Raw genomic sequence first — 25606 nt, 5'->3', positions numbered from 1 at the left:
AAAGACCAATCTGACAATTTTTTTATTAATCCCTGCAATTGACATTCTAGAATGTTATCTTGAATGTAAATTAAATGATGCAATAAAAGCTTACAACATCTGGTATACGGAGGCACTAACAGACAGTTTTTTGATGAATCACTGCACTTCACATTCAGGCATGTGAGTTGGAGAGTAAATGAAAGTGATGCAAAAAAAACTTACAGCATCTGCTATTCCCAGGTGCTAACAGATAGTTTGAGTTAATTATTCATTGCACTTCAAATTTGAACATGATAGCTTGAACATAAATTAAAGGGATGCAATACAATCTTACAGCACCTGCTATTCCCTGGTACTAAAATATTTCTATTTAATCTGTACACTTCACATACAAGCTTGTCAGTCGCAGACTAAAGTAAAGTGATGCAACAAAAACTTACAGCATCTGCTATTCCCAGGTGCTAACAGATAGTTTTTTTAATTAATCACTGCATTTCACATCTTAGCATGTCATCTTGACAGTAAATTAAAGTGATGCAAGAGAAGCTTACAACATCTCATAGTCCAAGGTGCTAACAAATAGTTTTTTGATGAATCACTGCACTTCACATTCAGGCATGTGAGTTGGAGGGTAAATGAAAGTGATGCAAAAAAAAGTTACAGCATCGGCTATTCCCAGGTGCTAACAGATGGTTTTTTTTATTAATCACTGCACTTCACATTTGAGCATGTCAGCTTGAAAGTAAATTAAAGTGATGCAAGAAAAGCTTGCAGCACCTGGTATTCCTAGGTAGGGTCCCATCTCAGTACTATCCAGGCCCAAACTTGCTTAGCTTCCAAGATCAGATGAGCTTGGGCATTCTCAAGCTGGTGTGGGCATAAGCCTCAAACCCTTACTCAAATTGCCTAATCATAGCAAATATGATCAAAGACCAATCTGACAATTTTTTTATTAATCCCTGCAATTGACATTCTAGAATGTTATCTTGAATGTAAATTAAATGATGCAATAAAAGCTTACAACATCTGGTATACGGAGGCACTAACAGACAGTTTTTTGATGAATCACTGCACTTCACATTCAGGCATGTGAGTTGGAGAGTAAATGAAAGTGATGCAAAAAAAACTTACAGCATCTGCTATTCCCAGGTGCTAACAGATAGTTTGAGTTAATTATTCATTGCACTTCAAATTTGAACATGATAGCTTGAACATAAATTAAAGGGATGCAATACAATCTTACAGCACCTGCTATTCCCTGGTACTAAAATATTTCTATTTAATCTGTACACTTCACATACAAGCTTGTCAGTTGCAGACTAAAGTAAAGTGATGCAACAAAAACTTACAGCATCTGCTATTCCCAGGTGCTAACAGATAGTTTTTTTAATTAATCACTGCATTTCACATCTTAGCATGTCATCTTGACAGTAAATTAAAGTGATGCAAGAGAAGCTTACAACATCTCATAGTCCAAGGTGCTAACAAATAGTTTTTTGATGAATCACTGCACTTCACATTCAGGCATGTGAGTTGGAGGGTAAATGAAAGTGATGCAAAAAAAACTTACAGCATCTGCTATTCCCAGGTGCTAACAGATAGTTTTTTTTATTAATCACTGCACTTCACATTTGAACATGTCAGCAAATTAAAGTGATGCAAGAAAGGCTTACAGCACCTGGTATTCCTAGGTAGGGTCCCACCTCAGTACTATTCAGGCCCAAACTTGCTTAGCTTCCAAGGTCAGATGAGATTGGGCGTTCTCAAGCTGGTGTGGCCGTAAACCTTAAACGCTTACTCAAATTGCCTAATCATAGCAAATATGATCAAAGACCAATCTGACAATTTTTTTTATTAATCCCTGCACTTGACATTCTAGAATGTTATCTTGAATGTAATTAAATGATGCAATAAAAGCTTACAATACGGAGCTGGTATACGGAGGCACTAATTATTCACTGCACTTCAAATTTGAACATGATAGCTTGAACATAAATTAAAGGGATGCAATACAATCTTACAGCACCTGCTATTCCCTGGTACTAAAATATTTCTATTTAATCTGTACACTTCACATACAAGCTTGTCAGTTGCAGATTAAAGTAAAGTGATGCAACAAAAACTTACAGCATCTGCTATTCCCAGGTGCTAACAGATAGTTTTTTTAATTAATCACTGCATTTCACATCTTAGCATGTCATCTTGACAGTAAATTAAAGTGATGCAAGAGAAGCTTACAGCATCTCATAGTCCAAGGTGCTAACAGATAGTTTTTTTAATGAATCACTGCACTTCACATTCAGGCATGTGAGTTGGAGAGTAAATGAAAGTGATGCAAAAAAAAGTTACAGCATCGGCTATTCCCAGGTGCTAACAGATGGTTTTTTTTATTAATCACTGCACTTCACATTTGAGCATGTCAGCTTGAAAGTAAATTAAAGTGATGCAAGAAAAGCTTGCAGCACCTGGTATTCCTAGGTAGGGTCCCATCTCAGTACTATCCAGGCCCAAACTTGCTTAGCTTCCAAGATCAGATGAGCTTGGGCATTCTCAAGCTGGTGTGGGCATAAGCCTCAAACCCTTACTCAAATTGCCTAATCATAGCAAATATGATCAAAGACCAATCTGACAATTTTTTTATTAATCCCTGCAATTGACATTCTAGAATGTTATCTTGAATGTAAATTAAATGATGCAATAAAAGCTTACAACATCTGGTATACGGAGGCACTAACAGACAGTTTTTTGATGAATCACTGCACTTCACATTCAGGCATGTGAGTTGGAGAGTAAATGAAAGTGATGCAAAAAAAACTTACAGCATCTGCTATTCCCAGGTGCTAACAGATAGTTTGAGTTAATTATTCATTGCACTTCAAATTTGAACATGATAGCTTGAACATAAATTAAAGGGATGCAATACAATCTTACAGCACCTGCTATTCCCTGGTACTAAAATATTTCTATTTAATCTGTACACTTCACATACAAGCTTGTCAGTTGCAGACTAAAGTAAAGTGATGCAACAAAAACTTACAGCATCTGCTATTCCCAGGTGCTAACAGATAGTTTTTTTAATTAATCACTGCATTTCACATCTTAGCATGTCATCTTGACAGTAAATTAAAGTGATGCAAGAGAAGCTTACAACATCTCATAGTCCAAGGTGCTAACAAATAGTTTTTTGATGAATCACTGCACTTCACATTCAGGCATGTGAGTTGGAGGGTAAATGAAAGTGATGCAAAAAAAAGTTACAGCATCGGCTATTCCCAGGTGCTAACAGATGGTTTTTTTTATTAATCACTGCACTTCACATTTGAGCATGTCAGCTTGAAAGTAAATTAAAGTGATGCAAGAAAAGCTTGCAGCACCTGGTATTCCTAGGTAGGGTCCCATCTCAGTACTATCCAGGCCCAAACTTGCTTAGCTTCCAAGATCAGATGAGCTTGGGCATTCTCAAGCTGGTGTGGGCATAAGCCTCAAACCCTTACTCAAATTGCCTAATCATAGCAAATATGATCAAAGACCAATCTGACAATTTTTTTATTAATCCCTGCAATTGACATTCTAGAATGTTATCTTGAATGTAAATTAAATGATGCAATAAAAGCTTACAACATCTGGTATACGGAGGCACTAACAGAAAGTTTTTTGATGAATCACTGCACTTCACATTCAGGCATGTGAGTTGGAGAGTAAATGAAAGTGATGCAAAAAAAACTTACAGCATCTGCTATTCCCAGGTGCTAACAGATAGTTTGAGTTAATTATTCATTGCACTTCAAATTTGAACATGATAGCTTGAACATAAATTAAAGGGATGCAATACAATCTTACAGCACCTGCTATTCCCTGGTACTAAAATATTTCTATTTAATCTGTACACTTCACATACAAGCTTGTCAGTTGCAGACTAAAGTAAAGTGATGCAACAAAAACTTACAGCATCTGCTATTCCCAGGTGCTAACAGATAGTTTTTTTAATTAATCACTGCATTTCACATCTTAGCATGTCATCTTGACAGTAAATTAAAGTGATGCAAGAGAAGCTTACAACATCTCATAGTCCAAGGTGCTAACAAATAGTTTTTTGATGAATCACTGCACTTCACATTCAGGCATGTGAGTTGGAGGGTAAATGAAAGTGATGCAAAAAAAACTTACAGCATCTGCTATTCCCAGGTGCTAACAGATAGTTTTTTTTATTAATCACTGCACTTCACATTTGAACATGTCAGCAAATTAAAGTGATGCAAGAAAGGCTTACAGCACCTGGTATTCCTAGGTAGGGTCCCACCTCAGTACTATCCAGGCCCAAACTTGCTTAGCTTCCAAGGTCAGATGAGATTGGGCATTCTCAAGCTGGTGTGGCCGTAAGCCTTAAACACTTACTCAAATTGCCTAATCACAGCAAATATGATCAAAGACCAATCTGACAATTTTTTTTATTAATCCCTGCAATTGACATTCTAGAATGTTATCTTGAATGTAAATTAAATGATGCAATAAAAGCTTACAACATCTAGTATACGGAGGCACTAACAGACAGTTTTTTGATGAATCACTGCACTTCACATTCAGGCATGTGAGTTGGAGAGTAAATGAAAGTGATGCAAAAAAAACTTACAGCATCTGCTATTCCCAGGTGCTAACAGATAGTTTGAGTTAATTATTCACTGCACTTCAAATTTGAACATGATAGCTTGAACATAAATTAAAGGGATGCAATACAATCTTACAGCACCTGCTATTCCCTGGTACTAAAATATTTCTATTTAATCTGTACACTTCACATACAAGCTTGTCAGTTGCAGATTAAAGTAAAGTGATGCAACAAAAACTTACAGCATTTGCTATTCCCAGGTGCTAACAGATAGTTTTTTTAATTAATCACTGCACTTCACATCCTAGCATGTCATCTTGAAAGTAAATTAAAGTGATGCAAGAGAAGCTTACAGCATCTCGTAGTCCAAGGTGCTAACAGATAGTTTTTTTTATTAATCACTGCACTTCACATTTGAGCATGTCAGCTTGAAAGTAAATTAAAGTGATGCAAGAAAAGCTTACAGCACCTGGTATTCCTAGGTGCTAACAGATAGTTTTTTTTATTAATCACTGCACTTCACATTTGAGCATGTCAGCTTGAAAGTAAATTAAAGTGATGCAAGAAAAGCTTACAGCACCTGGTATTCCTAGGTAGGGTCCCACCTCAGTACTATTCAGGCCCAAACTTGCTTAGCTTCCAAGGTCAGATGAGATTGGGCGTTCTCAAGCTGGTGTGGCCGTAAACCTTAAACGCTTACTCAAATTGCCTAATCATAGCAAATATGATCAAAGACCAATCTGACAATTTTTTTTATTAATCCCTGCACTTGACATTCTAGAATGTTATCTTGAATGTAATTAAATGATGCAATAAAAGCTTACAATACGGAGCTGGTATACGGAGGCACTAATTATTCACTGCACTTCAAATTTGAACATGATAGCTTGAACATAAATTAAAGGGATGCAATACAATCTTACAGCACCTGCTATTCCCTGGTACTAAAATATTTCTATTTAATCTGTACACTTCACATACAAGCTTGTCAGTTGCAGATTAAAGTAAAGTGATGCAACAAAAACTTACAGCATCTGCTATTCCCAGGTGCTAACAGATAGTTTTTTTAATTAATCACTGCATTTCACATCTTAGCATGTCATCTTGACAGTAAATTAAAGTGATGCAAGAGAAGCTTACAGCATCTCATAGTCCAAGGTGCAAACAGATAGTTTTTTTAATGAATCACTGCACTTCACATTCAGGCATGTGAGTTGGAGAGTAAATGAAAGTGATGCAAAAAAAAGTTACAGCATCGGCTATTCCCAGGTGCTAACAGATGGTTTTTTTTATTAATCACTGCACTTCACATTTGAGCATGTCAGCTTGAAAGTAAATTAAAGTGATGCAAGAAAAGCTTGCAGCACCTGGTATTCCTAGGTAGGGTCCCATCTCAGTACTATCCAGGCCCAAACTTGCTTAGCTTCCAAGATCAGATGAGCTTGGGCATTCTCAAGCTGGTGTGGGCATAAGCCTCAAACCCTTACTCAAATTGCCTAATCATAGCAAATATGATCAAAGACCAATCTGACAATTTTTTTTATTAATCCCTGCAATTGACATTCTAGAATGTTATCTTGAATGTAAATTAAATGATGCAATAAAAGCTTACAACATCTGGTATACGGAGGCACTAACAGACAGTTTTTTGATGAATCACTGCACTTCACATTCAGGCATGTGAGTTGGAGAGTAAATGAAAGTGATGCAAAAAAAACTTACAGCATCGACTATTCCCAGGTGCTAACAGATGGTTTTTTTTATTAATCACTGCACTTCACATTTGAGCATGTCAGCTTGAAAGTAAATTAAAGTGATGCAAGAAAAGCTTACAGCACCTGGTATTCCTAGGTAGGGTCCCACCTCAGTACTATCCAGGCCCAAACTTGCTTAGCTTCCAAGGTCAGATGAGATTGGGCATTCTCAAGCTGGTGTGGCCATAAGCCTTAAACACTTACTCAAATTGCCTAATCATAGCAAATATGATCAAAGACCAATCTGACAATTTTTTTATTAATCCCTGCAATTGACATTCTAGAATGTTATCTTGAATGTAAATTAAATGATGCAATAAAAGCTTACAACATCTGGTATACGGAGGCACTAACAGACAGTTTTTTGATGAATCACTGCACTTCACATTCAGGCATGTGAGTTGGAGAGTAAATGAAAGTGATGCAAAAAAAACTTACAGCATCTGCTATTCCCAGGTGCTAACAGATAGTTTGAGTTAATTATTCATTGCACTTCAAATTTGAACATGATAGCTTGAACATAAATTAAAGGGATGCAATACAATCTTACAGCACCTGCTATTCCCTGGTACTAAAATATTTCTATTTAATCTGTACACTTCACATACAAGCTTGTCAGTTGCAGACTAAAGTAAAGTGATGCAACAAAAACTTACAGCATCTGCTATTCCCAGGTGCTAACAGATAGTTTTTTTAATTAATCACTGCATTTCACATCTTAGCATGTCATCTTGACAGTAAATTAAAGTGATGCAAGAGAAGCTTACAACATCTCATAGTCCAAGGTGCTAACAAATAGTTTTTTGATGAATCACTGCACTTCACATTCAGGCATGTGAGTTGGAGGGTAAATGAAAGTGATGCAAAAAAAACTTACAGCATCTGCTATTCCCAGGTGCTAACAGATAGTTTTTTTTATTAATCACTGCACTTCACATTTGAGCATGTCAGCAAATTAAAGTGATGCAAGAAAGGCTTACAGCACCTGGTATTCCTAGGTAGGGTCCCACCTCAGTACTATCCAGGCCCAAACTTGCTTAGCTTCCAAGGTCAGATGAGATTGGGCATTCTCAAGCTGGTGTGGCCGTAAGCCTTAAACACTTACTCAAATTGCCTAATCACAGCAAATATGATCAAAGACCAATCTGACAATTTTTTTTATTAATCCCTGCAATTGACATTCTAGAATGTTATCTTGAATGTAAATTAAATGATGCAATAAAAGCTTACAACATCTAGTATACGGAGGCACTAACAGACAGTTTTTTGATGAATCACTGCACTTCACATTCAGGCATGTGAGTTGGAGAGTAAATGAAAGTGATGCAAAAAAAACTTACAGCATCTGCTATTCCCAGGTGCTAACAGATAGTTTGAGTTAATTATTCACTGCACTTCAAATTTGAACATGATAGCTTGAACATAAATTAAAGGGATGCAATACAATCTTACAGCACCTGCTATTCCCTGGTACTAAAATATTTCTATTTAATCTGTACACTTCACATACAAGCTTGTCAGTTGCAGATTAAAGTAAAGTGATGCAACAAAAACTTACAGCATTTGCTATTCCCAGGTGCTAACAGATAGTTTTTTTAATTAATCACTGCACTTCACATCCTAGCATGTCATCTTGAAAGTAAATTAAAGTGATGCAAGAGAAGCTTACAGCATCTCGTAGTCCAAGGTGCTAACAGATAGATTTTTGAGGAATCACTGCACTTCACATTCAGGCATGTGAGTTGGAGAGTAAATGAAAGTGATGCAAAAAAAACTTACAGCATCTGCTATTCCCAGGTGCTAACAGATAGTTTTTTTTATTAATCACTGCACTTCACATTTGAGCATGTCAGCTTGAAAGTAAATTAAAGTGATGCAAGAAAAGATTACAGCACCTGGTATTCCTAGGTAGGGTCCCACCTCAGTACTATTCAGGCCCAAACTTGCTTAGCTTCCAAGGTCAGATGAGATTGGGCGTTCTCAAGCTGGTGTGGCCGTAAGCCTTAAACACTTACTCAAATTGCCTAATCATAGCAAATATGATCAAAGACCAATCTGACAATTTTTTTTATTAATCCCTGCACTTGACATTCTAGAATGTTATCTTGAATGTAATTAAATGATGCAATAAAAGCTTACAATACGGAGCTGGTATACGGAGGCACTAATTATTCACTGCACTTCAAATTTGAGCATGTCAGCAAATTAAAGTGATGCAAGAAAGGCTTACAGCACCTGGTATTCCTAGGTAGGGTCCCACCTCAGTACTATCCAGGCCCAAACTTGCTTAGCTTCCAAGGTCAGATGAGATTGGGCATTCTCAAGCTGGTGTGGCCGTAAGCCTTAAACACTTACTCAAATTGCCTAATCACAGCAAATATGATCAAAGACCAATCTGACAATTTTTTTTATTAATCCCTGCAATTGACATTCTAGAATGTTATCTTGAATGTAAATTAAATGATGCAATAAAAGCTTACAACATCTAGTATACGGAGGCACTAACAGACAGTTTTTTGATGAATCACTGCACTTCACATTCAGGCATGTGAGTTGGAGAGTAAATGAAAGTGATGCAAAAAAAACTTACAGCATCTGCTATTCCCAGGTGCTAACAGATAGTTTGAGTTAATTATTCACTGCACTTCAAATTTGAACATGATAGCTTGAACATAAATTAAAGGGATGCAATACAATCTTACAGCACCTGCTATTCCCTGGTACTAAAATATTTCTATTTAATCTGTACACTTCACATACAAGCTTGTCAGTTGCAGATTAAAGTAAAGTGATGCAACAAAAACTTACAGCATTTGCTATTCCCAGGTGCTAACAGATAGTTTTTTTAATTAATCACTGCACTTCACATCCTAGCATGTCATCTTGAAAGTAAATTAAAGTGATGCAAGAGAAGCTTACAGCATCTCGTAGTCCAAGGTGCTAACAGATAGATTTTTGAGGAATCACTGCACTTCACATTCAGGCATGTGAGTTGGAGAGTAAATGAAAGTGATGCAAAAAAAACTTACAGCATCTGCTATTCCCAGGTGCTAACAGATAGTTTTTTTTATTAATCACTGCACTTCACATTTGAGCATGTCAGCTTGAAAGTAAATTAAAGTGATGCAAGAAAAGATTACAGCACCTGGTATTCCTAGGTAGGGTCCCACCTCAGTACTATTCAGGCCCAAACTTGCTTAGCTTCCAAGGTCAGATGAGATTGGGCGTTCTCAAGCTGGTGTGGCCGTAAGCCTTAAACACTTACTCAAATTGCCTAATCATAGCAAATATGATCAAAGACCAATCTGACAATTTTTTTTATTAATCCCTGCACTTGACATTCTAGAATGTTATCTTGAATGTAATTAAATGATGCAATAAAAGCTTACAATACGGAGCTGGTATACGGAGGCACTAATTATTCACTGCACTTCAAATTTGAGCATGTCAGCAAATTAAAGTGATGCAAGAAAGGCTTACAGCACCTGGTATTCCTAGGTAGGGTCCCACCTCAGTACTATCCAGGCCCAAACTTGCTTAGCTTCCAAGGTCAGATGAGATTGGGCATTCTCAAGCTGGTGTGGCCGTAAGCCTTAAACACTTACTCAAATTGCCTAATCACAGCAAATATGATCAAAGACCAATCTGACAATTTTTTTTATTAATCCCTGCAATTGACATTCTAGAATGTTATCTTGAATGTAAATTAAATGATGCAATAAAAGCTTACAACATCTAGTATACGGAGGCACTAACAGACAGTTTTTTGATGAATCACTGCACTTCACATTCAGGCATGTGAGTTGGAGAGTAAATGAAAGTGATGCAAAAAAAACTTACAGCATCTGCTATTCCCAGGTGCTAACAGATAGTTTGAGTTAATTATTCACTGCACTTCAAATTTGAACATGATAGCTTGAACATAAATTAAAGGGATGCAATACAATCTTACAGCACCTGCTATTCCCTGGTACTAAAATATTTCTATTTAATCTGTACACTTCACATACAAGCTTGTCAGTTGCAGATTAAAGTAAAGTGATGCAACAAAAACTTACAGCATTTGCTATTCCCAGGTGCTAACAGATAGTTTTTTTAATTAATCACTGCACTTCACATCCTAGCATGTCATCTTGAAAGTAAATTAAAGTGATGCAAGAGAAGCTTACAGCATCTCGTAGTCCAAGGTGCTAACAGATAGATTTTTGAGGAATCACTGCACTTCACATTCAGGCATGTGAGTTGGAGAGTAAATGAAAGTGATGCAAAAAAAACTTACAGCATCTGCTATTCCCAGGTGCTAACAGATAGTTTTTTTTATTAATCACTGCACTTCACATTTGAGCATGTCAGCTTGAAAGTAAATTAAAGTGATGCAAGAAAAGATTACAGCACCTGGTATTCCTAGGTAGGGTCCCACCTCAGTACTATTCAGGCCCAAACTTGCTTAGCTTCCAAGGTCAGATGAGATTGGGCGTTCTCAAGCTGGTGTGGCCGTAAGCCTTAAACACTTACTCAAATTGCCTAATCATAGCAAATATGATCAAAGACCAATCTGACAATTTTTTTTATTAATCCCTGCACTTGACATTCTAGAATGTTATCTTGAATGTAATTAAATGATGCAATAAAAGCTTACAATACGGAGCTGGTATACGGAGGCACTAATTATTCACTGCACTTCAAATATGAGCATGTCAGCAAATTAAAGTGATGCAAGAAAGGCTTACAGCACCTGGTATTCCTAGGTAGGGTCCACCTCAGTACTATCCAGGCCCAAACTTGCTTAGCTTCCAAGGTCAGATGAGATTGGGCATTCTCAAGCTGGTGTGGCCGTAAGCCTTAAACACTTACTCAAATTGCCTAATCACAGCAAATATGATCAAAGACCAATCTGACAATTTTTTTTATTAATCCCTGCAATTGACATTCTAGAATGTTATCTTGAATGTAAATTAAATGATGCAATAAAAGCTTACAACATCTAGTATACGGAGGCACTAACAGACAGTTTTTTGATGAATCACTGCACTTCACATTCAGGCATGTGAGTTGGAGAGTAAATGAAAGTGATGCAAAAAAAACTTACAGCATCTGCTATTCCCAGGTGCTAACAGATAGTTTGAGTTAATTATTCACTGCACTTCAAATTTGAACATGATAGCTTGAACATAAATTAAAGGGATGCAATACAATCTTACAGCACCTGCTATTCCCTGGTACTAAAATATTTCTATTTAATCTGTACACTTCACATACAAGCTTGTCAGTTGCAGATTAAAGTAAAGTGATGCAACAAAAACTTACAGCATCTGCTATTCCCAGGTGCTAACAGATAGTTTTTTTAATTAATCACTGCATTTCACATCCTAGCATGTCATCTTGACAGTTAATTAAAGTGATGCAAGAGAAGCTTACAGCATCTCGTAGTCCAATGTGCTAACATATAGTTTTTTGATGAATCACTGCACTTCACATTCAGGCATGTGAGTTGGAGAGTAAATGAAAGTGATGCAAAAAAAACTTACAGCATCTGCTATTCCCAGGTGCTAACAGATAGTTTTTTTTATTAATCACTGCACTTCACATTTGAGCATGTCAGCTTGAAAGTAAATTAAAGTGATGCAAGAAAATCTTACAGCACCTGGTATTCCTAGGTAGGGTCCCACCTCAGTACTATCCAGGCCCAAACTTGCTTAGCTTCCAAGGTCAGATGAGATTGGGCGTTCTCAAGCTGGTGTGGCCGTAAGCCTTAAACGCTTACTCAAATTTCCTAATCATAGCAAATATGATCAAAGACCAATCTGACAATTTTTTTTATTAATCCCTGCACTTGACATTCTAGAATGTTATCTTGAATGTAAATTAAATGATGCAATAAAAGCTTACAACATCTGGTATACGGAGGCACTAACAGACAGTTTTTTGATGAATCACTGCACTTCACATTCAGGCATGTGAGTTGGAGAGTAAATGAAAGTGATGCAAAAAAAAGTACAGCATCTGCTATTCCCAGGTGCTAACAGATAGTTTGAGTTAATTATTCACTGCACTTCAAATTTGAACATGATAGCTTGAACATAAATTAAAGGGATGCAATACAATCATACAGCACCTGCTATTCCCTGGTACTAAAATATTTCTATTTAATCTGTACACTTCACATACAAGCTTGTCAGTTGCAGATTAAAGTAAAGTGATGCAACAAAAACTTACAGCATCTGCTATTCCCAGGTGCTAACAGATAGTTTTTTTAATTAATCACTGCATTTCACATCCTAGCATGTCATCTTGACAGTAAATTAAAGTGATTCAAGAGAAGCTTACAGCATCTCGTAGTCCAAGGTGCTAACAGATAGTTTTTGATGAATCACTGCACTTCACATTCAGGCATGTGAGTTGGAGAGTAAATGAAAGTGATGCAAAAAAAACTTACAGCATCGGCTATTCCCAGGTGCTAACAGATAGATTTTTTTATTAATCACTGCACTTCACATTTGAGCATGTCAGCTTGAAAGTAAATTAAAGTGATGCAAGAAAAGCTTACAGCACCTGGTATCCCTAGGTAGGGTCCCACCTCAATACTATCCAGGCACAAACTTGCTTAGCTTCCAAGGTCAGATGAGATTGGGCGTTCTCAAGCTGGTGTGGCCGTAAGCCTTAAACACTTACTCAAATTTCCTAATCATAGCAAATATGATCAAAGACCAATCTGACAATTTTTTTTATTAATCCCTGCACTTGACATTCTAGAATGTTATCTTGAATGTAAATTAAATGATGCAATAAAAGCTTACAACATCTGGTATACGGAGGCACTAACAGACAGTTTTTTGATGAATCACTGCACTTCACATTCAGGCATGTGAGTTGGAGAGTAAATGAAAGTGATGCAAAAAAAACGTACAGCATCTGCTATTCCCAGGTGCTAACAGATAGTTTGAGTTAATTATTCACTGCACTTCAAATTTGAACATGATAGCTTGAACATAAATTAAAGGGATGCAATACAATCTTACAGCACCTGCTATTCCCTGGTACTAAAATATTTCTATTTAATCTGTACACTTCACATACAAGCTTGTCAGTTGCAGATTAAAGTAAAGTGATGCAACAAAAACTTACAGCATCTGCTATTCCCAGGTGCTAACAGATAGCTTTTTTAATTAATCACTGCATTTCACATCCTAGCATGTCATCTTGACAGTAAATTAAAGTGATTCAAGAGAAGCTTACAGCATCTCGTAGTCCAAGGTGCTAACAGATAGTTTTTGATGAATCACTGCACTTCACATTCAGGCATGTGAGTTGGAGAGTAAATGAAAGTGATGCAAAAAAAACTTACAACATCGGCTATTCCCAGGTGCTAACAGATAGTTTTTTTTATTAATCACTGCACTTCACATTTGAGCATGTCAGCTTGAAAGTAAATTAAAGTGATGCAAGAAAATCTTACAGCACCTGGTATTCCTAGGTAGGGTCCCACCTCAGTACTATCCAGGCCCAAACTTGCTTAGCTTCCAAGGTCAGATGAGATTGGGCGTTCTCAAGCTGGTGTGGCCGTAAGCCTTAAACACTTACTCAAATTTCCTAATCATAACAAATATGATCAAAGACCAATCTGACAATTTTTATTATTAATCCCTGCACTTGACATTCTAGAATGTTATCTTGAATGTAAATTAAATGATGCAATAAAAGCTTACAACATCTGGTATACGGAGGCACTAACAGACAGTTTTTTGATGAATCACTGCACTTCACATTCAGGCATGTGAGTTGGAGAGTAAATGAAAGTGATGCAAAAAAAACTTACAGCATCTGCTATTCCCAGGTGCTAACAGATAGTTTGAGTTAATTATTCACTGCACTTCAAATTTGAACATGATAGCTTGAACATAAATTAAAGGGATGCAATATAATCTTACAGCACCTGCTATTCCCTGGTACTAAAATATTTCTATTTAATCTGTACACTTCACATACAAGCTTGTCAGTTGCAGATTAAAGTAAAGTGATGCAACAAAAACTTACAGCATCTGCTATTCCCAGGTGCTAACAGATAGTTTTTTTTATTAATCACTGCACTTCACATTTGAGCATGTCAGCTTGAAAGTAAATTAAAGTGATGCAAGAAAATCTTACAGCACCTGGTATTCCTAGGTAGGGTCCCAACTCAGTACTATCCAGGCCCAAACTTGCTTAGCTTCCAAGGTCAGATGAGATTGGGCGTTCTCAAGCTGGTGTGGCCGTAAGCCTTAATCACTTACTCAAATTTCCTAATCATAACAAATATGATCAAAGACCAATCTGACAATTTTTTTTATTAATCCCTGCACTTGACATTCTAGAATGTTATCTTGAATGTAAATTAAATGATGCAATAAAAGCTTACAACATCTGGTATACGGAGGCACTAACAGACAGTTTTTTGATGAATCACTGCACTTCACATTCAGGCATGTGAGTTGGAGAGTAAATGAAAGTGATGCAAAAAAAACGTACAGCATCTGCTATTCCCAGGTGCTAACAGATAGTTTGAGTTAATTATTCACTGCACTTCAAATTTGAACATGATAGCTTGAACATAAATTAAAGGGATGCAATACAATCTTACAGCACCTGCTATTCCCTGGTACTAAAATATTTCTATTTAATCTGTACACTTCACATACAAGCTTGTCAGTTGCAGATTAAAGTAAAGTGATGCAACAAAAACTTACAGCATCTGCTATTCCCAGGTGCTAACAGATAGTTTTTTTAATTAATCACTGCATTTCACATCCTAGCATGTCATCTTAACAGTAAATTAAAGTGATTCAAGAGAAGCTTACAGCATCTCGTAGTCCAAGGTGCTAACAGATAGTTTTTGATGAATCACTGCACTTCACATTCAGGCATGTGAGTTGGAGAGTAAATGAAAGTGATGCAAAAAAAACTTACAGCATCTGCTATTCCCAGGTGCTAACAGATAGTTTGAGTTAATTATTCACTGCACTTCAAATTTGAACATGATAGCTTGAACATAAATTAAAGGGATGCAATATAATCTTACAGCACCTGCTATTCCCTGGTACTAAAATATTTCTATTTAATCTGTACACTTCACATACAAGCTTGTCAGTTGCAGATTAAAGTAAAGTGATGCAACAAAAACTTACAGCATCTGCTATTCCCAGGTGCTAACAGATAGTTTTTTAAATTAATCACTGCATTTCACATCCTAGCATGTCATCTTGACAGTAAATTAAAGTGATGCAAGAGAAGCTTACAGCATCTCGTAGTCCAAGGTGCTAACATATAGTTTTTTGATGAATCACTGCACTTCACATTCAGGCATGTGAGTTGGAGAGTAAATGAAAGTGATGCAAAAAAAACTTACAGCATCTGCTATTCCCAGGTGCTAACAGATAGTTTGAGTTAATTATTCACTGCACTTCAAATTTGAACATGATAGCTTGAACATAAATTAAAGGGATGCAATACAATCTTACAGCACCTGCTATTCCCTGGTACTAAAATATTTCTATTTAATCTGTACACTTCACATACAAGCTTGTCAGTTGCAGATTAAAGTAAAGTGATGCAACAAAAACTTACAGCATCTGCTATTCCCAGGTGCTAACAGATAGTTTTTTTAATTAATCACTGCACTTCACATCCTAGCATGTCATCTTGACAGTAAATTAAAGTGATTCAAGAGAAGCTTACAGCATCTCGTAGTCCAAGGTGCTAACAGATAGTTTTTGATGAATCACTGCACTTCACATTCAGGCATGTGAGTTGGAGAGTAAATGAAAGTGATGCAAAAAAAACTTACAACATCGGCTATTCCCAGGTGCTAACAGATAGTTTTTTTTATTAATCACTGCACTTCACATTTGAGCATGTCAGCTTGAAAGTAAATTAAAGTGATGCAAGAAAATCTTACAGCACCTGGTATTCCTAGGTAGGGTCCCACCTCAGTACTATCCAGGCCCAAACTTGCTTAGCTTCCAAGGTCAGATGAGATTGGACGTTCTCAAGCTGGTGTGGCCGTAAGCCTTAAACACTTACTCAAATTTCCTAATCATAGCAAATATGATCAAAGACCAATCTGACAATTTTTTTTATTAATCCCTGCACTTGACATTCTAGAATGTTATCTTGAATGTAAATTAAATGATGCAATAAAAGCTTACAACATCTGGTATACGGAGGCACTAACAGACAGTTTTTTGATGAATCACTGCACTTCACATTCAGGCATGTGAGTTGGAGAGTAAATGAAAGTGATGCAAAAAAAACGTACAGCATCTGCTATTCCCAGGTGCTAACAGATAGTTTGAGTTAATTATTCACTGCACTTCAAATTTGAACATGATAGCTTGAACATAAATTAAAGGGATGCAATACAATCTTACAGCACCTGCTATTCCCTGGTACTAAAATATTTCTATTTAATCTGTACACTTCACATACAAGCTTGTCAGTTGCAGATTAAAGTAAAGTGATGCAACAAAAACTTACAGCATCTGCTATTCCCAGGTGCTAACAGATAGTTTTTTTAATTAATCACTGCATTTCACATCCTAGCATGTCATCTTAACAGTAAATTAAAGTGATTCAAGAGAAGCTTACAGCATCTCGTAGTCCAAGGTGCTAACAGATAGTTTTTGATGAATCACTGCACTTCACATTCAGGCATGTGAGTTGGAGAGTAAATGAAAGTGATGCAAAAAAAACTTACAGCATCTGCTATTCCCAGGTGCTAACAGATAGTTTGAGTTAATTATTCACTGCACTTCAAATTTGAACATGATAGCTTGAACATAAATTAAAGGGATGCAATATAATCTTACAGCACCTGCTATTCCCTGGTACTAAAATATTTCTATTTAATCTGTACACTTCACATACAAGCTTGTCAGTTGCAGATTAAAGTAAAGTGATGCAACAAAAACTTACAGCATCTGCTATTCCCAGGTGCTAACAGATAGTTTTTTAAATTAATCACTGCATTTCACATCCTAGCATGTCATCTTGACAGTAAATTAAAGTGATGCAAGAGAAGCTTACAGCATCTCGTAGTCCAAGGTGCTAACATATAGTTTTTTGATGAATCACTGCACTTCACATTCAGGCATGTGAGTTGGAGAGTAAATGAAAGTGATGCAAAAAAAACTTACAGCATCTGCTATTCCCAGGTGCTAACAGATAGTTTGAGTTAATTATTCACTGCACTTCAAATTTGAACATGATAGCTTGAACATAAATTAAAGGGATGCAATACAATCTTACAGCACCTGCTATTCCCTGGTACTAAAATATTTCTATTTAATCTGTACACTTCACATACAAGCTTGTCAGTTGCAGATTAAAGTAAAGTGATGCAACAAAAACTTACAGCATCTGCTATTCCCAGGTGCTAACAGATAGTTTTTTTAATTAATCACTGCACTTCACATCCTAGCATGTCATCTTGACAGTAAATTAAAGTGATTCAAGAGAAGCTTACAGCATCTCGTAGTCCAAGGTGCTAACAGATAGTTTTTGATGAATCACTGCACTTCACATTCAGGCATGTGAGTTGGAGAGTAAATGAAAGTGATGCAAAAAAAACTTACAACATCGGCTATTCCCAGGTGCTAACAGATAGTTTTTTTTATTAATCACTGCACTTCACATTTGAGCATGTCAGCTTGAAAGTAAATTAAAGTGATGCAAGAAAATCTTACAGCACCTGGTATTCCTAGGTAGGGTCCCACCTCAGTACTATCCAGGCCCAAACTTGCTTAGCTTCCAAGGTCAGATGAGATTGGACGTTCTCAAGCTGGTGTGGCCGTAAGCCTTAAACACTTACTCAAATTTCCTAATCATAGCAAATATGATCAAAGACCAATCTGACAATTTTTTTTATTAATCCCTGCACTTGACATTCTAGAATGTTATCTTGAATGTAAATTAAATGATGCAATAAAAGCTTACAACATCTGGTATACGGAGGCACTAACAGACAGTTTTTTGATGAATCACTGCACTTCACATTCAGGCATGTGAGTTGGAGAGTAAATGAAAGTGATGCAAAAAAAAGTACAGCATCTGCTATTCCCAGGTGCTAACAGATAGTTTGAGTTAATTATTCACTGCACTTCAAATTTGAACATGATAGCTTGAACATAAATTAAAGGGATGCAATACAATCATACAGCACCTGCTATTCCCTGGTACTAAAATATTTCTATTTAATCTGTACACTTCACATACAAGCTTGTCAGTTGCAGATTAAAGTAAAGTGATGCAACAAAAACTTACAGCATCTGCTATTCCCAGGTGCTAACAGATAGTTTTTTTAATTAATCACTGCATTTCACATCCTAGCATGTCATCTTGACAGTAAATTAAAGTGATTCAAGAGAAGCTTACAGCATCTCGTAGTCCAAGGTGCTAACAGATAGTTTTTGATGAATCACTGCACTTCACATTCAGGCATGTGAGTTGGAGAGTAAATGAAAGTGATGCAAAAAAAACTTACAGCATCGGCTATTCCCAGGTGCTAACAGATAGATTTTTTTATTAATCACTGCACTTCACATTTGAGCATGTCAGCTTGAAAGTAAATTAAAGTGATGCAAGAAAAGCTTACAGCACCTGGTATTCCTAGGTAGGGTCCCACCTCAATACTATCCAGGCCCAAACTTGCTTAGCTTCCAAGGTCAGATGAGATTGGGCGTTCTCAAGCTGGTGTGGCCGTAAGCCTTAAACACTTACTCAAATTTCCTAATCATAGCAAATATGATCAAAGACCAATCTGACAATTTTTTTTATTAATCCCTGCACTTGACATTCTAGAATGTTATCTTGAATGTAAATTAAATGATGCAATAAAAGCTTACAACATCTGGTATACGGAGGCACTAACAGACAGTTTTTTGATGAATCACTGCACTTCACATTCAGGCATGTGAGTTGGAGAGTAAATGAAAGTGATGCAAAAAAAACGTACAGCATCTGCTATTCCCAGGTGCTAACAGATAGTTTGAGTTAATTATTCACTGCACTTCAAATTTGAACATGATAGCTTGAACATAAATTAAAGGGATGCAATACAATCTTACAGCACCTGCTATTCCCTGGTACTAAAATATTTCTATTTAATCTGTACACTTCACATACAAGCTTGTCAGTTGCAGATTAAAGTAAAGTGATGCAACAAAAACTTACAGCATCTGCTATTCCCAGGTGCTAACAGATAGTTTTTTTAATTAATCACTGCATTTCACATCCTAGCATGTCATCTTGACAGTAAATTAAAGTGATGCAAGAGAAGCTTACAGCATCTCGTAGTCCAAGGTGCTAACAGATAGTTTTTGATGAATCACTGCACTTCACATTCAGGCATGTGAGTTGGAGAGTAAATGAAAGTGATGCAAAAAAAACTTACAACATCGGCTATTCCCAGGTGCTAACAGATAGTTTTTTTTATTAATCACTGCACTTCACATTTGAGCATGTCAGCTTGAAAGTAAATTAAAGTGATGCAAGAAAATCTTACAGCACCTGGTATTCCTAGGTAGGGTCCCACCTCAGTACTATCCAGGCCCAAACTTGCTTAGCTTCCAAGGTCAGATGAGATTGGGCGTTCTCAAGCTGGTGTGGCCGTAAGCCTTAAACACTTACTCAAATTTCCTAATCATAACAAATATGATCAAAGACCAATCTGACAATTTTTATTATTAATCCCTGCACTTGACATTCTAGAATGTTATCTTGAATGTAAATTAAATGATGCAATAAAAGCTTACAACATCTGGTATACGGAGGCACTAACAGACAGTTTTTTGATGAATCACTGCACTTCACATTCAGGCATGTGAGTTGGAGAGTAAATGAAAGTGATGCAAAAAAAACGTACAGCATCTGCTATTCCCAGGTGCTAACAGATAGTTTGAGTTAATTATTCACTGCACTTCAAATTTGAACATGATAGCTTGAACATAAATTAAAGGGATGCAATACAATCTTACAGCACCTGCTATTCCCTGGTACTAAAATATTTCTATTTAATCTGTACACTTCACATACAAGCTTGTCAGTTGCAGATTAAAGTAAAGTGATGCAACAAAAACTTACAGCATCTGCTATTCCCAGGTGCTAACAGATAGTTTTTTTAATTAATCACTGCATTTCACATCCTAGCATGTCATCTTAACAGTAAATTAAAGTGATTCAAGAGAAGCTTACAGCATCTCGTAGTCCAAGGTGCTAACAGATAGTTTTTGATGAATCACTGCACTTCACATTCAGGCATGTGAGTTGGAGAGTAAATGAAAGTGATGCAAAAAAAACTTACAGCATCTGCTATTCCCAGGTGCTAACAGATAGTTTGAGTTAATTATTCACTGCACTTCAAATTTGAACATGATAGCTTGAACATAAATTAAAGGGATGCAATATAATCTTACAGCACCTGCTATTCCCTGGTACTAAAATATTTCTATTTAATCTGTACACTTCACATACAAGCTTGTCAGTTGCAGATTAAAGTAAAGTGATGCAACAAAAACTTACAGCATCTGCTATTCCCAGGTGCTAACAGATAGTTTTTTTTATTAATCACTGCACTTCACATTTGAGCATGTCAGCTTGAAAGTAAATTAAAGTGATGCAAGAAAAGCTTACAGCACCTGGTATTCCTAGGTAGGGTCCCACCTCAGTACTATCCAGGCCCAAACTTGCTCAGCTTCCAAGATCAGATGAGATTGGGCATTCTCAAGCTGGTGTGGCCGTAAGCCTTAAACGCTTACTCAATTTGCCTAATCATAGCAAATATGATCAAAGACCAATCTGACAATTTTTTTTATTAATCCCTGCAATTGACATTCTAGAATGTTATCTTGAATGTAAATTAAATGATGCAATAAAAGCTTACAACATCTGGTATACGGAGGCACTAACAGACAGTTTTTTGATGAATCACTGCACTTCACATTCAGGCATGTGAGTTGGAGAGTAAATGAAAGTGATGCAAAAAAAAACGTACAGCATCTGCTATTCCCAGGTGCTAACAGATAGTTTGAGTTAATTATTCACTGCACTTCAAATTTGAACATGATAGCTTGAACATAAATTAAAGGGATGCAATACAATCTTACAGCACCTGCTATTCCCTGGTACTAAAATATTTCTATTTAATCTGTACACTTCACATACAAGCTTGTCAGTTGCAGATTAAAGTAAAGTGATGCAACAAAAACTTACAGCATCTGCTATTCCCAGGTGCTAACAGATAGTTTTTTTAATTAATCACTGCATTTCACATCCTAGCATGTCATCTTGACAGTAAATTAAAGTGATTCAAGAGAAGCTTACAGCATCTCGTAGTCCAAGGTGCTAACAGATAGTTTTTGATGAATCACTGCACTTCACATTCAGGCATGTGAGTTGGAGAGTAAATGAAAGTGATGCAAAAAAAACTTACAGCATCGGCTATTCCCAGGTGCTAACAGATAGTTTGAGTTAATTATTCACTGCACTTCAAATTTGAACATGATAGCTTGAACATAAATTAAAGGGATGCAATACAATCTTACAGCACCTGCTATTCCCTGGTACTAAAATATTTCTATTTAATCTGTACACTTCACATACAATCTTGTCAGTTGCAGATTAAAGTAAAGTGATGCAACAAAAACTTACAGCATCTGCTATTCCCAGGTGCTAACAGATAGTTTTTTTAATTAATCACTGCATTTCACATCCTAGCATGTCATCTTGACAGTAAATTAAAGTGATTCAAGAGAAGCTTACAGCATCTCGTAGTCCAAGGTGCTAACAGATAGTTTTTGATGAATCACTGCACTTCACATTCAGGCATGTGAGTTGGAGAGTAAATGAAAGTGATGCAAAAAAAACTTACAACATCGGCTATTCCCAGGTGCTAACAGATAGTTTTTTTTATTAATCACTGCACTTCACATTTGAGCATGTCAGCTTGAAAGTAAATTAAAGTGATGCAAGAAAATCTTACAGCACCTGGTATTCCTAGGTAGGGTCCCAACTCAGTACTATCCAGGCCCAAACTTGCTTAGCTTCCAAGGTCAGATGAGATTGGGCGTTCTCAAGCTGGTGTGGCCGTAAGCCTTAATCACTTACTCAAATTTCCTAATCATAACAAATATGATCAAAGACCAATCTGACAATTTTTTTTATTAATCCCTGCACTTGACATTCTAGAATGTTATCTTGAATGTAAATTAAATGATGCAATAAAAGCTTACAACATCTGGTATACGGAGGCACTAACAGACAGTTTTTTGATGAATCACTGCACTTCACATTCAGGCATGTGAGTTGGAGAGTAAATGAAAGTGATGCAAAAAAAACGTACAGCATCTGCTATTCCCAGGTGCTAACAGATAGTTTGAGTTAATTATTCACTGCACTTCAAATTTGAACATGATAGCTTGAACATAAATTAAAGGGATGCAATACAATCTTACAGCACCTGCTATTCCCTGGTACTAAAATATTTCTATTTAATCTGTACACTTCACATACAAGCTTGTCAGTTGCAGATTAAAGTAAAGTGATGCAACAAAAACTTACAGCATCTGCTATTCCCAGGTGCTAACAGATAGTTTTTTTAATTAATCACTGCATTTCACATCCTAGCATGTCATCTTAACAGTAAATTAAAGTGATTCAAGAGAAGCTTACAGCATCTCGTAGTCCAAGGTGCTAACAGATAGTTTTTGATGAATCACTGCACTTCACATTCAGGCATGTGAGTTGGAGAGTAAATGAAAGTGATGCAAAAAAAACGTACAGCATCTGCTATTCCCAGGTGCTAACAGATAGTTTGAGTTAATTATTCACTGCACTTCAAATTTGAACATGATAGCTTGAACATAAATTAAAGGGATGCAATACAATCTTACAGCACCTGCTATTCCCTGGTACTAAAATATTTCTATTTAATCTGTACACTTCACATACAAGCTTGTCAGTTGCAGATTAAAGTAAAGTGATGCAACAAAAACTTACAGCATCTGCTATTCCCAGGTGCTAACAGATAGTTTTTTTAATTAATCACTGCATTTCACATCCTAGCATGTCATCTTAACAGTAAATTAAAGTGATTCAAGAGAAGCTTACAGCATCTCGTAGTCCAAGGTGCTAACAGATAGTTTTTGATGAATCACTGCACTTCACATTCAGGCATGTGAGTTGGAGAGTAAATGAAAGTGATGCAAAAAAAACTTACAGCATCTGCTATTCCCAGGTGCTAACAGATAGTTTGAGTTAATTATTCACTGCACTTCAAATTTGAACATGATAGCTTGAACATAAATTAAAGGGATGCAATACAATCTTACAGCACCTGCTATTCCCTGGTACTAAAATATTTCTATTTAATCTGTACACTTCACATACAATCTTGTCAGTTGCAGATTAAAGTAAAGTGATGCAACAAAAACTTACAGCATCTGCTATTCCCAGGTGCTAACAGATAGTTTTTTTAATTAATCACTGCATTTCACATCCTAGCATGTCATCTTGACAGTAAATTAAAGTGATTCAAGAGAAGCTTACAGCATCTCGTAGTCCAAGGTGCTAACAGATAGTTTTTGATGAATCACTGCACTTCACATTCAGGCATGTGAGTTGGAGAGTAAATGAAAGTGATGCAAAAAAAACTTACAACATCGGCTATTCCCAGGTGCTAACAGATAGTTTTTTTTATTAATCACTGCACTTCACATTTGAGCATGTCAGCTTGAAAGTAAATTAAAGTGATGCAAGAAAATCTTACAGCACCTGGTATTCCTAGGTAGGGTCCCAACTCAGTACTATCCAGGCCCAAACTTGCTTAGCTTCCAAGGTCAGATGAGATTGGGCGTTCTCAAGCTGGTGTGGCCGTAAGCCTTAATCACTTACTCAAATTTCCTAATCATAACAAATATGATCAAAGACCAATCTGACAATTTTTTTTATTAATCCCTGCACTTGACATTCTAGAATGTTATCTTGAATGTAAATTAAATGATGCAATAAAAGCTTACAACATCTGGTATACGGAGGCACTAACAGACAGTTTTTTGATGAATCACTGCACTTCACATTCAGGCATGTGAGTTGGAGAGTAAATGAAAGTGATGCAAAAAAAACGTACAGCATCTGCTATTCCCAGGTGCTAACAGATAGTTTGAGTTAATTATTCACTGCACTTCAAATTTGAACATGATAGCTTGAACATAAATTAAAGGGATGCAATACAATCTTACAGCACCTGCTATTCCCTGGTACTAAAATATTTCTATTTAATCTGTACACTTCACATACAAGCTTGTCAGTTGCAGATTAAAGTAAAGTGATGCAACAAAAATTTACAGCATCTGCTATTCCCAGGTGCTAACAGATAGTTTTTTTAATTAATCACTGCATTTCACATCCTAGCATGTCATCTTAACAGTAAATTAAAGTGATTCAAGAGAAGCTTACAGCATCTCGTAGTCCAAGGTGCTAACAGATAGTTTTTGATGAATCACTGCACTTCACATTCAGGCATGTGAGTTGGAGAGTAAATGAAAGTGATGCAAAAAAAACGTACAGCATCTGCTATTCCCAGGTGCTAACAGATAGTTTGAGTTAATTATTCACTGCACTTCAAATTTGAACATGATAGCTTGAACATAAATTAAAGGGATGCAATACAATCTTACAGCACCTGCTATTCCCTGGTACTAAAATATTTCTATTTAATCTGTACACTTCACATACAAGCTTGTCAGTTGCAGATTAAAGTAAAGTGATGCAACAAAAACTTACAGCATCTGCTATTCCCAGGTGCTAACAGATAGTTTTTTTAATTAATCACTGCATTTCACATCCTAGCATGTCATCTTAACAGTAAATTAAAGTGATTCAAGAGAAGCTTACAGCATCTCGTAGTCCAAGGTGCTAACAGATAGTTTTTGATGAATCACTGCACTTCACATTCAGGCATGTGAGTTGGAGAGTAAATGAAAGTGATGCAAAAAAAACTTACAGCATCTGCTATTCCCAGGTGCTAACAGATAGTTTGAGTTAATTATTCACTGCACTTCAAATTTGAACATGATAGCTTGAACATAAATTAAAGGGATGCAATATAATCTTACAGCACCTGCTATTCCCTGGTACTAAAATATTTCTATTTAATCTGTACACTTCACATACAAGCTTGTCAGTTGCAGATTAAAGTAAAGTGATGCAACAAAAACTTACAGCATCTGCTATTCCC

At 36.5% G+C, this 25606-nt stretch overlaps 26 pseudogenes; all 26 read right to left on the bottom strand.

Annotated features, from left to right (window-relative positions):
- Positions 1 to 747: 747 nt before the first annotated feature.
- On the bottom strand, positions 748 to 866 carry LOC145644622 (5S ribosomal RNA; annotated as a pseudogene).
- A 782-nt stretch (positions 867 to 1648) lies between these two features.
- LOC145647274 (5S ribosomal RNA) lies at positions 1649 to 1767 on the bottom strand (annotated as a pseudogene).
- Positions 1768 to 2435: 668 nt separating this feature from the next.
- LOC145644621 (5S ribosomal RNA) lies at positions 2436 to 2554 on the bottom strand (annotated as a pseudogene).
- Positions 2555 to 3344: 790 nt separating this feature from the next.
- LOC145644620 (5S ribosomal RNA) lies at positions 3345 to 3463 on the bottom strand (annotated as a pseudogene).
- A 782-nt stretch (positions 3464 to 4245) lies between these two features.
- Positions 4246 to 4364, bottom strand: LOC145647139 (5S ribosomal RNA; annotated as a pseudogene).
- A 792-nt stretch (positions 4365 to 5156) lies between these two features.
- Positions 5157 to 5275, bottom strand: LOC145647456 (5S ribosomal RNA; annotated as a pseudogene).
- A 668-nt stretch (positions 5276 to 5943) lies between these two features.
- LOC145644619 (5S ribosomal RNA) lies at positions 5944 to 6062 on the bottom strand (annotated as a pseudogene).
- Positions 6063 to 6414: 352 nt separating this feature from the next.
- LOC145648289 (5S ribosomal RNA) lies at positions 6415 to 6533 on the bottom strand (annotated as a pseudogene).
- A 782-nt stretch (positions 6534 to 7315) lies between these two features.
- On the bottom strand, positions 7316 to 7434 carry LOC145647138 (5S ribosomal RNA; annotated as a pseudogene).
- Positions 7435 to 8225: 791 nt separating this feature from the next.
- LOC145648049 (5S ribosomal RNA) lies at positions 8226 to 8344 on the bottom strand (annotated as a pseudogene).
- Positions 8345 to 8565: 221 nt separating this feature from the next.
- On the bottom strand, positions 8566 to 8684 carry LOC145647137 (5S ribosomal RNA; annotated as a pseudogene).
- Positions 8685 to 9475: 791 nt separating this feature from the next.
- On the bottom strand, positions 9476 to 9594 carry LOC145648048 (5S ribosomal RNA; annotated as a pseudogene).
- Positions 9595 to 9815: 221 nt separating this feature from the next.
- On the bottom strand, positions 9816 to 9934 carry LOC145647136 (5S ribosomal RNA; annotated as a pseudogene).
- Positions 9935 to 10725: 791 nt separating this feature from the next.
- On the bottom strand, positions 10726 to 10844 carry LOC145648047 (5S ribosomal RNA; annotated as a pseudogene).
- Positions 10845 to 11065: 221 nt separating this feature from the next.
- On the bottom strand, positions 11066 to 11183 carry LOC145649674 (5S ribosomal RNA; annotated as a pseudogene).
- Positions 11184 to 11974: 791 nt separating this feature from the next.
- LOC145648256 (5S ribosomal RNA) lies at positions 11975 to 12093 on the bottom strand (annotated as a pseudogene).
- Positions 12094 to 12882: 789 nt separating this feature from the next.
- LOC145644090 (5S ribosomal RNA) lies at positions 12883 to 13001 on the bottom strand (annotated as a pseudogene).
- A 790-nt stretch (positions 13002 to 13791) lies between these two features.
- Positions 13792 to 13910, bottom strand: LOC145648255 (5S ribosomal RNA; annotated as a pseudogene).
- A 570-nt stretch (positions 13911 to 14480) lies between these two features.
- LOC145648742 (5S ribosomal RNA) lies at positions 14481 to 14599 on the bottom strand (annotated as a pseudogene).
- A 1667-nt stretch (positions 14600 to 16266) lies between these two features.
- LOC145649717 (5S ribosomal RNA) lies at positions 16267 to 16385 on the bottom strand (annotated as a pseudogene).
- Positions 16386 to 18052: 1667 nt separating this feature from the next.
- LOC145649715 (5S ribosomal RNA) lies at positions 18053 to 18171 on the bottom strand (annotated as a pseudogene).
- Positions 18172 to 18960: 789 nt separating this feature from the next.
- Positions 18961 to 19079, bottom strand: LOC145648021 (5S ribosomal RNA; annotated as a pseudogene).
- A 790-nt stretch (positions 19080 to 19869) lies between these two features.
- Positions 19870 to 19988, bottom strand: LOC145648254 (5S ribosomal RNA; annotated as a pseudogene).
- A 1008-nt stretch (positions 19989 to 20996) lies between these two features.
- On the bottom strand, positions 20997 to 21115 carry LOC145649246 (5S ribosomal RNA; annotated as a pseudogene).
- A 1229-nt stretch (positions 21116 to 22344) lies between these two features.
- LOC145648741 (5S ribosomal RNA) lies at positions 22345 to 22463 on the bottom strand (annotated as a pseudogene).
- A 1666-nt stretch (positions 22464 to 24129) lies between these two features.
- On the bottom strand, positions 24130 to 24248 carry LOC145648740 (5S ribosomal RNA; annotated as a pseudogene).
- Between the last annotated feature and the right edge of the window lie 1358 nt (positions 24249 to 25606).

This window comes from Electrophorus electricus, chromosome 13 (genome assembly GCF_041902795.1).
Source record: "Electrophorus electricus isolate QZ-2024a chromosome 13, ASM4190279v1, whole genome shotgun sequence".
Lineage (NCBI taxonomy): Eukaryota > Metazoa > Chordata > Actinopteri > Gymnotiformes > Gymnotidae > Electrophorus > Electrophorus electricus.
Note: the sequence above shows the minus strand (reverse complement) of the source record. Positions and strands in the feature narration are given on the sequence as shown.